Source organism: Grus americana, chromosome 11, assembly GCF_028858705.1.
Source record: "Grus americana isolate bGruAme1 chromosome 11, bGruAme1.mat, whole genome shotgun sequence".
Classification (NCBI taxonomy): domain Eukaryota; kingdom Metazoa; phylum Chordata; class Aves; order Gruiformes; family Gruidae; genus Grus; species Grus americana.
Window position 1 is genome coordinate 5603066 of NC_072862.1, and position 7462 is coordinate 5610527.

General features: G+C 45.5%; 1 long non-coding RNA gene across 1 annotated transcript; it reads right to left on the minus strand.

Moving 5' to 3' along the window:
* Positions 1-699: 699 nt before the first annotated feature.
* LOC129211562 (uncharacterized) lies at positions 700-7083 on the minus strand. The gene is made up of 3 exons (XR_008578866.1): positions 6983-7083; positions 4108-4217; positions 700-831 (listed from the first exon to the last, which is right to left on the minus strand). It is a non-coding gene; the product is annotated as an uncharacterized LOC129211562 (long non-coding RNA).
* Positions 7084-7462: the final 379 nt, after the last annotated feature.

Genomic DNA, 7462 nt, shown 5'->3' on the forward strand with positions numbered 1-7462 from the left:
GATTGCAGCGGTGCCGGGATCTCACCAGATGTCTGGATTGTTTATCCGTCCGGGGGTTTCTTGCCCGGGTTGTTTGCTGGCCGGCCTTGACCTTCCTCGGGAGTTACAGCTCCTCTTCCAACCCCGCAGAAGAAGGGCTGTTTCTGACGCAGCTCCGTCCCCCGTCCCTACCTCTGGCTGCTTCTCGCTGACGTGTCTTTGGCATTTTCAGTTTGTTACAGCCAGAGAGGAAAAGAAGCGGCTTATCTGGCTGCGGCTGTCCGTGCCTTTCCGCTGCCCACCATCCAGACCTGGCGCTGGGCTCCCCAGCGATCATCTGTGCACCGAAATCCTGGCTTCGTCTCCCAAGGGACCGCTGGTCCACGTAGCGCCTGTACGTACCTACGTGGAAGTATGGTGTGAGCCTCAAGGAACTTACTGGTTAAAGAGAGACAGGAATATGAAAGTAATTTAATTTTTCATGCAAAACTCTGCTAGGAACTACTAGACTTTCCAAAATGTATTCCAAAGAAATGCAGAGATAGATTCCCGACCGGCATTAATCAGTGCTGATTAAGTCATGGAGCTACCCAATTTCTGCCTGGTGAGTACTTTTCCTGTCATTGATTTATTGCCTTCCTTAGAAAAATAAGACCTGGGAAATAAAGAGTTCAAGTAAATTTACTCAGTTACCCAGCCAACTGTTGACTATGGTACCAGGGATAATAAATGTTCAGGGGAAATTCCTTGTGCACGTTCATGTATTGAGGTCAAAGCGGAGGTGTCCCGTGTGCACTCCAAATCCTCCAGAAGCTGAGGGACGCTGCTCAGCTGCTGCACTACGCGCAGGGCCTGCAAAGAGCAAAAAGAAGACGTGTGGCCGAACAGGCTCCCTGAACACCTCCGAGGCAGCACACGTGGACAGGGTGCCTGCAGCTCGGGGTGCCCGCAGAGAGCCCGGAGCACCGCTTCCCTCGCTGGGGAAGAGGAAAATTTGCTTTTGCATCTCAGCCTGCCATGAGAATGGCTGTGCTCATGGCTGAGGTCCAGTACTCGCCACCAATCCTCTACTGATAACTGGCCGCAGGCTGCTGTTTCTTTCCTCTCATTCATAAGAGAACTGCTCGGTGTATATGACTTAAGGTTTGCAGGATTGTGCTGTGTGGGGGTTATTGTTTTCCCGCAGACACATGGCATTATGTTTAAGTCACTGGATACATTAACACCACCATCTGGTTTTGTTTTTCAAATGACAGCACATTATTTGTTAAATACTTTCTACCCCATCTTCTTTAAGATATTTTAAGGATAAAGTCTGCAGAGCTGTACAGAGGACAACTCTTATCAGGTTTATTTGTTTGATTTACCAATGTTGCTTTCCAGCTCTCTTTAGAGTATTTGTTGCATATTTTCATTAACCTGATATGACGAACAACTTCCATAAATTTATGAACCATGCAGCATGAAGAATACAGCTGCAGAATGCCTTCTGCTGGGGACAATACGTGAGACTGTCCAAACAGAAAATGAATGCTTTGATTTTTTTTTTAAATTTTTTTTTTTTTGTGCCATTTTGTGCCATTACCAATGGGTCTGGTGTCTGGAAGGAGCTTGTCACTTGGAGAAGACATCAGATCCTTTAAAGTATGTATCACCCACAAATTTTTGAGCACTTCTTAACACTTCAGAAACTATAGCTAAGTCATGGCTAACGAATTCATCCATTTGTTATAAAAATTTGCTAAGTATAAAGAGAACCTTTGCTTTAATGTCATGGAACAAAGGAAGAGAACTTTTCAAGATACAGTTAAACTGCAATGAAAGGATTTCTTCACTTAGGGTCTTTAACTCTTTCTCCCTTTTGCCTGCTGAAAGCAAACAGACCATTTGTTCCTTGTCCTACGGCTCCCAGCTCAGAGTGACGGTCACTTGGTGTGCCCTAAACATGCTTTCACAGCACCAGGAGAGGAGCATTTATTGTTCTATTACCCAAACTATGCACGTGCTGACCATATATTTGCTGTATCTTTTTTTTTTTTTTTTTTTAATGAAAGCTGCATTGGTGCAAACATTTGCCTATTTGCTTGCCAGTGGCACCTGTCACCAACCTCATTCAGAGACAATGAACAAGAATTTATTTATTTTTTTCTCAAAACCCAGAATATTTCCATATTTCAACCCTGGGGCTCAGCCCACCTCACCCTTTACTCCAGATCTTTGCCTCTGCACCACTGCACTAAATAAATTAACAAGTTATCAACAAGGCTGCCAAGGCACTACGGGCTCCCCATTACCGAGGCTGTCATTGCCACTCAGGGCTCTGCTGGAACGTGACACCTTCACAGCAGAAGGTCACTTCCCCCCAGTCGCGCTCTCGCTGCTGCTTGGAGGCAACCATTCTGAGAAATGATTTGTTATGGTAGAATCGGAGGCACATTTGTTAGTTAATTCATTCTGTAAAACTCAAATGAGATGAAAAACAAGCATAGATCTGACAAATGGCATTTAATTATGTCTGAGCCTAAAATTCATAATACATATTTATGCTGCCCTAAGTCATTCGCAGCCAAGGTCCCTTTTATTCTCATAACTGAGTCCAATCGCTGATATGGGAAGAGGGTGTTAGTGATGGGCTGCTCCACGTTCTTTCATTGTGGTGCTCCTTCTTTGTGCCTCAACTTCCCATCCCTGCCCTCAACAGGCCACAGGCTCTCCCCGAGTTAACAGTGCCGCAGGCCTCTGGGTGTTGTTATTCCATAGCCTGTGCGAATAACGCGAAGAAGATTAAAAAGTGGTCTGTTTTCTCATCACATCTGGTCTCTAACTTCTCTGTGGGCTTTCGTTCCAGGCTTGGGATCTAGGAAGATATCAGGAAGCGTTGCACAAGGACCATGTCCCTGGTGAGCTGGGCTACAACCTGCAGAAAGGAGGCCCTGCTAGTATCTGGGTAACTTGTTTTCTGCTGCGGACAGGCAGCTGCCTCTGCAGGGACACTAGGAGAAATGGTTAGTACAAGACAAATAGGAACACCTTGCACCGATGCTGCAGAAGCTTGAGACAATGTGCAAAGCACAGGCTCCTGGGACATGGACACTTTGGCACATGCGGCTCGTTAGCACACAGAGCTCTGACCTAGCCAAATATTTACAGGCACTGAAGTGCACATCTTTAGAAAACGGGCTAAGTATACACCTGCTTCGCCCTTCAGCTGCTGGAAATCTATCCACTCTGCATTTGGTGTAAAGGACTGGAATGTCTTTCACACATTAACATACGCTGCAACTCTGCTGAATATGTGTGTGTGTTTTGGTAATGGTTCGGCGCTGTGAATGTAGAGGTAAGCCATTTTTTAAGTCCTTCTCTCAATATGGCACAGAGGCTTCAACCAGCATCCTGGGCAATGAATGACTGGAGAGAGACGTAAGAGAGGAGAATTTCTATCTTCTCCTCCCCCTCCAGCTTCCTGAACCTTTGTTCTCTGCAGAACCAGGTACGCTGGAAATATTGCCTATGACCATCAGGTCAGCAAGAGGCCTTTCCTCCTCTGCAGCGGGCTCCCACTCCAGCCTGAGCACCCCTGCCTCTTCACCTCCTCCGCCGTGAGACAGCAACCCCAAATAGCTTCATCTGATCTCTTGCACGGGAGTCTCTGAGGAGGAGGATGTGCCCCAGCAGCTCAGGAGGGAGGCGATTTCATAGCTCGCGTCTGGCTGCCCTGCTGTCCCTGTGTGCAAGGCTGGAGAGTGCTTTTCATGCTTCTTGACATTATTGCTCTGCCGAGGCATCGGGGAGACTACCTGCCCTCCCCTCTCTCTTGGCACGCTGCCACCCAAACTCACTAGGCAGCTTCAGTTTTTTTGGTCTCTGGTGGGAAATTCCTTTTGACCCTTTCAAGTGGGACAAGAACAGATATTAGATTTGTTGACGATGAAGTGCTTTTATCTGAATTCAACAAAAGAGGTACAATGAAAAGATTGCAGCTGTTGAGCAAAAGCACCGCACCTATTACAGAGTTCATATGCATTTACAAGTGGCACATCAGTGAAGGCTCTCCTCACCCCAGCAGATGTACGCTCCTTCCACAGAAAACTTGTTAATCTTTCCGTCAGTTCTGCATGCTTTACATACCTTTGGGAAAACGTGGCGTTTGACTCTCTTGCCAGATCTTGCAATGATAGAAATGCTATTAGCAGGTAAAAGCTGTATGGAGGTGCTTTATCTTGCTGTAGGTCTTCTTGCTGCAGGATGGGACAGCAATTTAGAACACCAGTTTTACTCAGGTTGTAATTAAATTCCAAGACCACCATTGCCCTATTGAATAAACATCTACTTATTTTACGCACATATTTAGCTAGCTAGCTAGCTAGCTAGCTAGCTAGATAGATAGATTTCAGTTAAAAATACTATTTTTGGGGTTTTTTTATGCACACACACATAAAGTCACACAGGTACTAAAACAATATGTTCTAAAAATTAAAGTAGCAAATCAACTCAGTCAGGAAGCAAGTAACTCAGACTTGGCAAAGGAGACTGAAAAAAAAAAAAAAACCCACCCAAAGTAACTATTATCTGATGTCATACAGCAACTGCACTTCATAATAAGGGCAATAAAGCATCTACTAACCAGAGAAAATCCTGATGAAATTTGGGGAAGGATATAGCTTGCAGTCAATCAATCGTGCAAAAATAGCAATAAGCATTTGCCCACGTCCTAATGAACCGGGGACATGGGAACATGATTGAAAAGGCACAACAAACGCTTTGCAAGCTCACCAAGGTGGCCCAGGCACTGGGTCAACAGTATTACCTAAAAGTCAAAGAGAGCATGACCAGCCTTGAACGCATGCACTGTGGTAGTGCCCAGCGTGGCTGGTGAGGGCCAGGCCCCACAAGGCTGCTTTAATTTGTGCCGGCTGGCCTTTTCTTAGAAACCCTGTAAAAGTCCAGTCCTCCTGGAGCACAGTCTGCACTGGCTTTCCTCTCCCCGTGGCCCTTGGTCTGGAAATGGAGTAAGCACCAGGCAGGCTTCGGATGTTTCACAGTGGAGAAAGAATTCATACAGGGAGCATCCCATTCTTAGGCTCTGATTTCCAAACACTTGCCTTCCCCCAGTACCAGCCCTCCTGACTGCTGAAAGAGATGGCAGAGTAACGTTGCAACCGCCTTTATGCAAAAATGTGATAGCAAAGGGAAGAGACCAGGCTGAGGACAACAGCTATGTCAATGGATGGGTTGTTGCATTGGGAATGATGAATCCGCTGGAAAACAATTAATGAGCTTGGCTTCATTCCCAAAAGTCTTTGCATCTCATAACATTCATATACTTTATATAATGGCAGTATTTTTCCCACTGACATCAGTGGTTAAACTTCCCTTTATTTCACTGGCCTGAAAATTTTCCCCAAGTGGTGTTATTTCCCTTTCTTGCTATTGACAGGAGTCTCTAAACTAACTCTTTACATTTGTTTTGGCCCCTGACTGATTTTGTAGATGTATCAGATCCTGTCTCTTTTGTCCTCTACCTTGATTTGTTCATGTCACCTACACAAAGCAGTTCTAGAGCACTCGCAGGTAATTTCGTGGTTACAATGCACCTAATTTTCTTGCACAAAGAGGATTGTACAGCTGCACAGGATATGGAAGGTCAGAGCCCATGGGTTGCAGCGAAGGCCATCGTAGTCAGTGCAAAAATTCCCACAGTGTTAAACAGATTTTGGATCTGGCCCATGTGTAGTCAGGAGTGACTTTCTACTTAGCATACTGGCACAAAGAGAGTCTTTTCAGACTCTTCTTCATCAGGTTTCTTTTCTGCCTTCCAGCAGATCTACAGCAGAGCGTTGGCTCCTTGCCAGTTTAAGTCAGTCGGACCCATGGGCTCTGTTCAACTCTGCTCTTGTTCAACTTTTAGCCTGACGGTGGCTCATGGTGCTCGGCATGTACCAGCAATAACCAGAGCTGCGGCAGGACAGCAAAACAATTTCAGTATATGTTCACGTAGGTTATGTTGCTTTGCCAAGGTAACGGCAGGAATGCATCTTGGCTTGCATTGGTGGGGACTATGGCAATATGTGAGCTCGGGTAAATGTCAGAGCAGCTATACTGCACTGAGTAGGTCCTGCAATGAGCTGAGGAGCAGCGTCAGCTCAGCCTGGTCATTTAACAGCAGCCCTAGCTACCATTGCAGGGTTTGGGCTGGTGCTGGGATGTGCGTTTCCTACTGCAAAGCCCTGTTGCTGGAAAGGCAGGAGGATCATAGGGGATGCAGTCGCCAAGGGAACTGTTAATAAATTCCCCAGCCTTTCTACACCTTTCATGTCCAGTCCACATGCAACTTGGGCCCGTCTCTATAAAGGAACTGCTCTTGCACTAATGGGAAATGAGTTGCTTGGGGTCATGATCCAGTTCACATTGTGGACTGGTATCAGCATCACAGAAGTCCCATCTCTGGTACATGGTAATATCATAAATGCCAGAGTAAATCAATGTGGAGACTACTGAGCCCTAGAGGTAGCTCCGTTCTCTGTGGTGATCAAAGCATGCTGATGTCTGCAAAGCATGGCCCCAACCTTGCACTGGGACTCTGCAGAGGAATATGGAGCTCCTGTCCAGGGAGAGCATCCCTGGCTCTTTTTCGAAGCCTTGCATTCATTTACAAAGTAAGGATTACACCTGACAAACAATAATCAACTGATAATTTCTTCCTAGTGCCTTGTATTTTAGTAAAGTCTCAAAAATTTAATTTATATCCTTACACATCCAAGCAACAGATCTCTAGTGAGACTAAACCAGGGCATTTTATATTATCGATTTACTGTACGTAACTTCTAAGCAACGAGAAGAACATGATCATTACTTGATTTAGTTTTTCTGCTCTGCTGATCCTAGTCTATCTTCAAGGCCTTGAAAACTGTTACAAAATTCAGATGAAGAAAGGAGACCTCACCCACTAGGTCCAAACCCACAGGTCCTCTGCCCCCAGGACATTAGAGGATGCCTTTCTTACCTTGCTAGCTTCCAAGTCTGGAACTCCTGGTGCACAAGTGCAGCTCGGTGTTTGAGGTTCAGAGCATTTTTATGCACAAGCGGAGTCATTCAGCAAAGCCTGCAGCCAAACCATGAAAGTGTTTCATTGACTTCAACACAATTCAGCATGTACTCTGCAGTGATGAATGGAGCAAATGTTCAGCTAATTACTTACTTCATGCAGCTTCTAGTCCTAATATTAAACCATTGCTTCATTCTCTATTCCTGTGCCCTTACCAAATAGTAGTAGAATATTTTATGGGATAACCTCATTTTCCTTCCCTTCTTCCGGTGCCTTTCAAGAAAGTGCCTTCTAAGGCAGACCTGGAGTTGGCAGAAAAAAACAGGCACAACCAACGAGCAAGACCTACTTAGAGCAGTGATTGTAGGCTCCCTCCTCATCCCAAGTGGCTCCGGCAGTTTCCTTTTATTCTTTAACATTGTTCATATTATTTACACA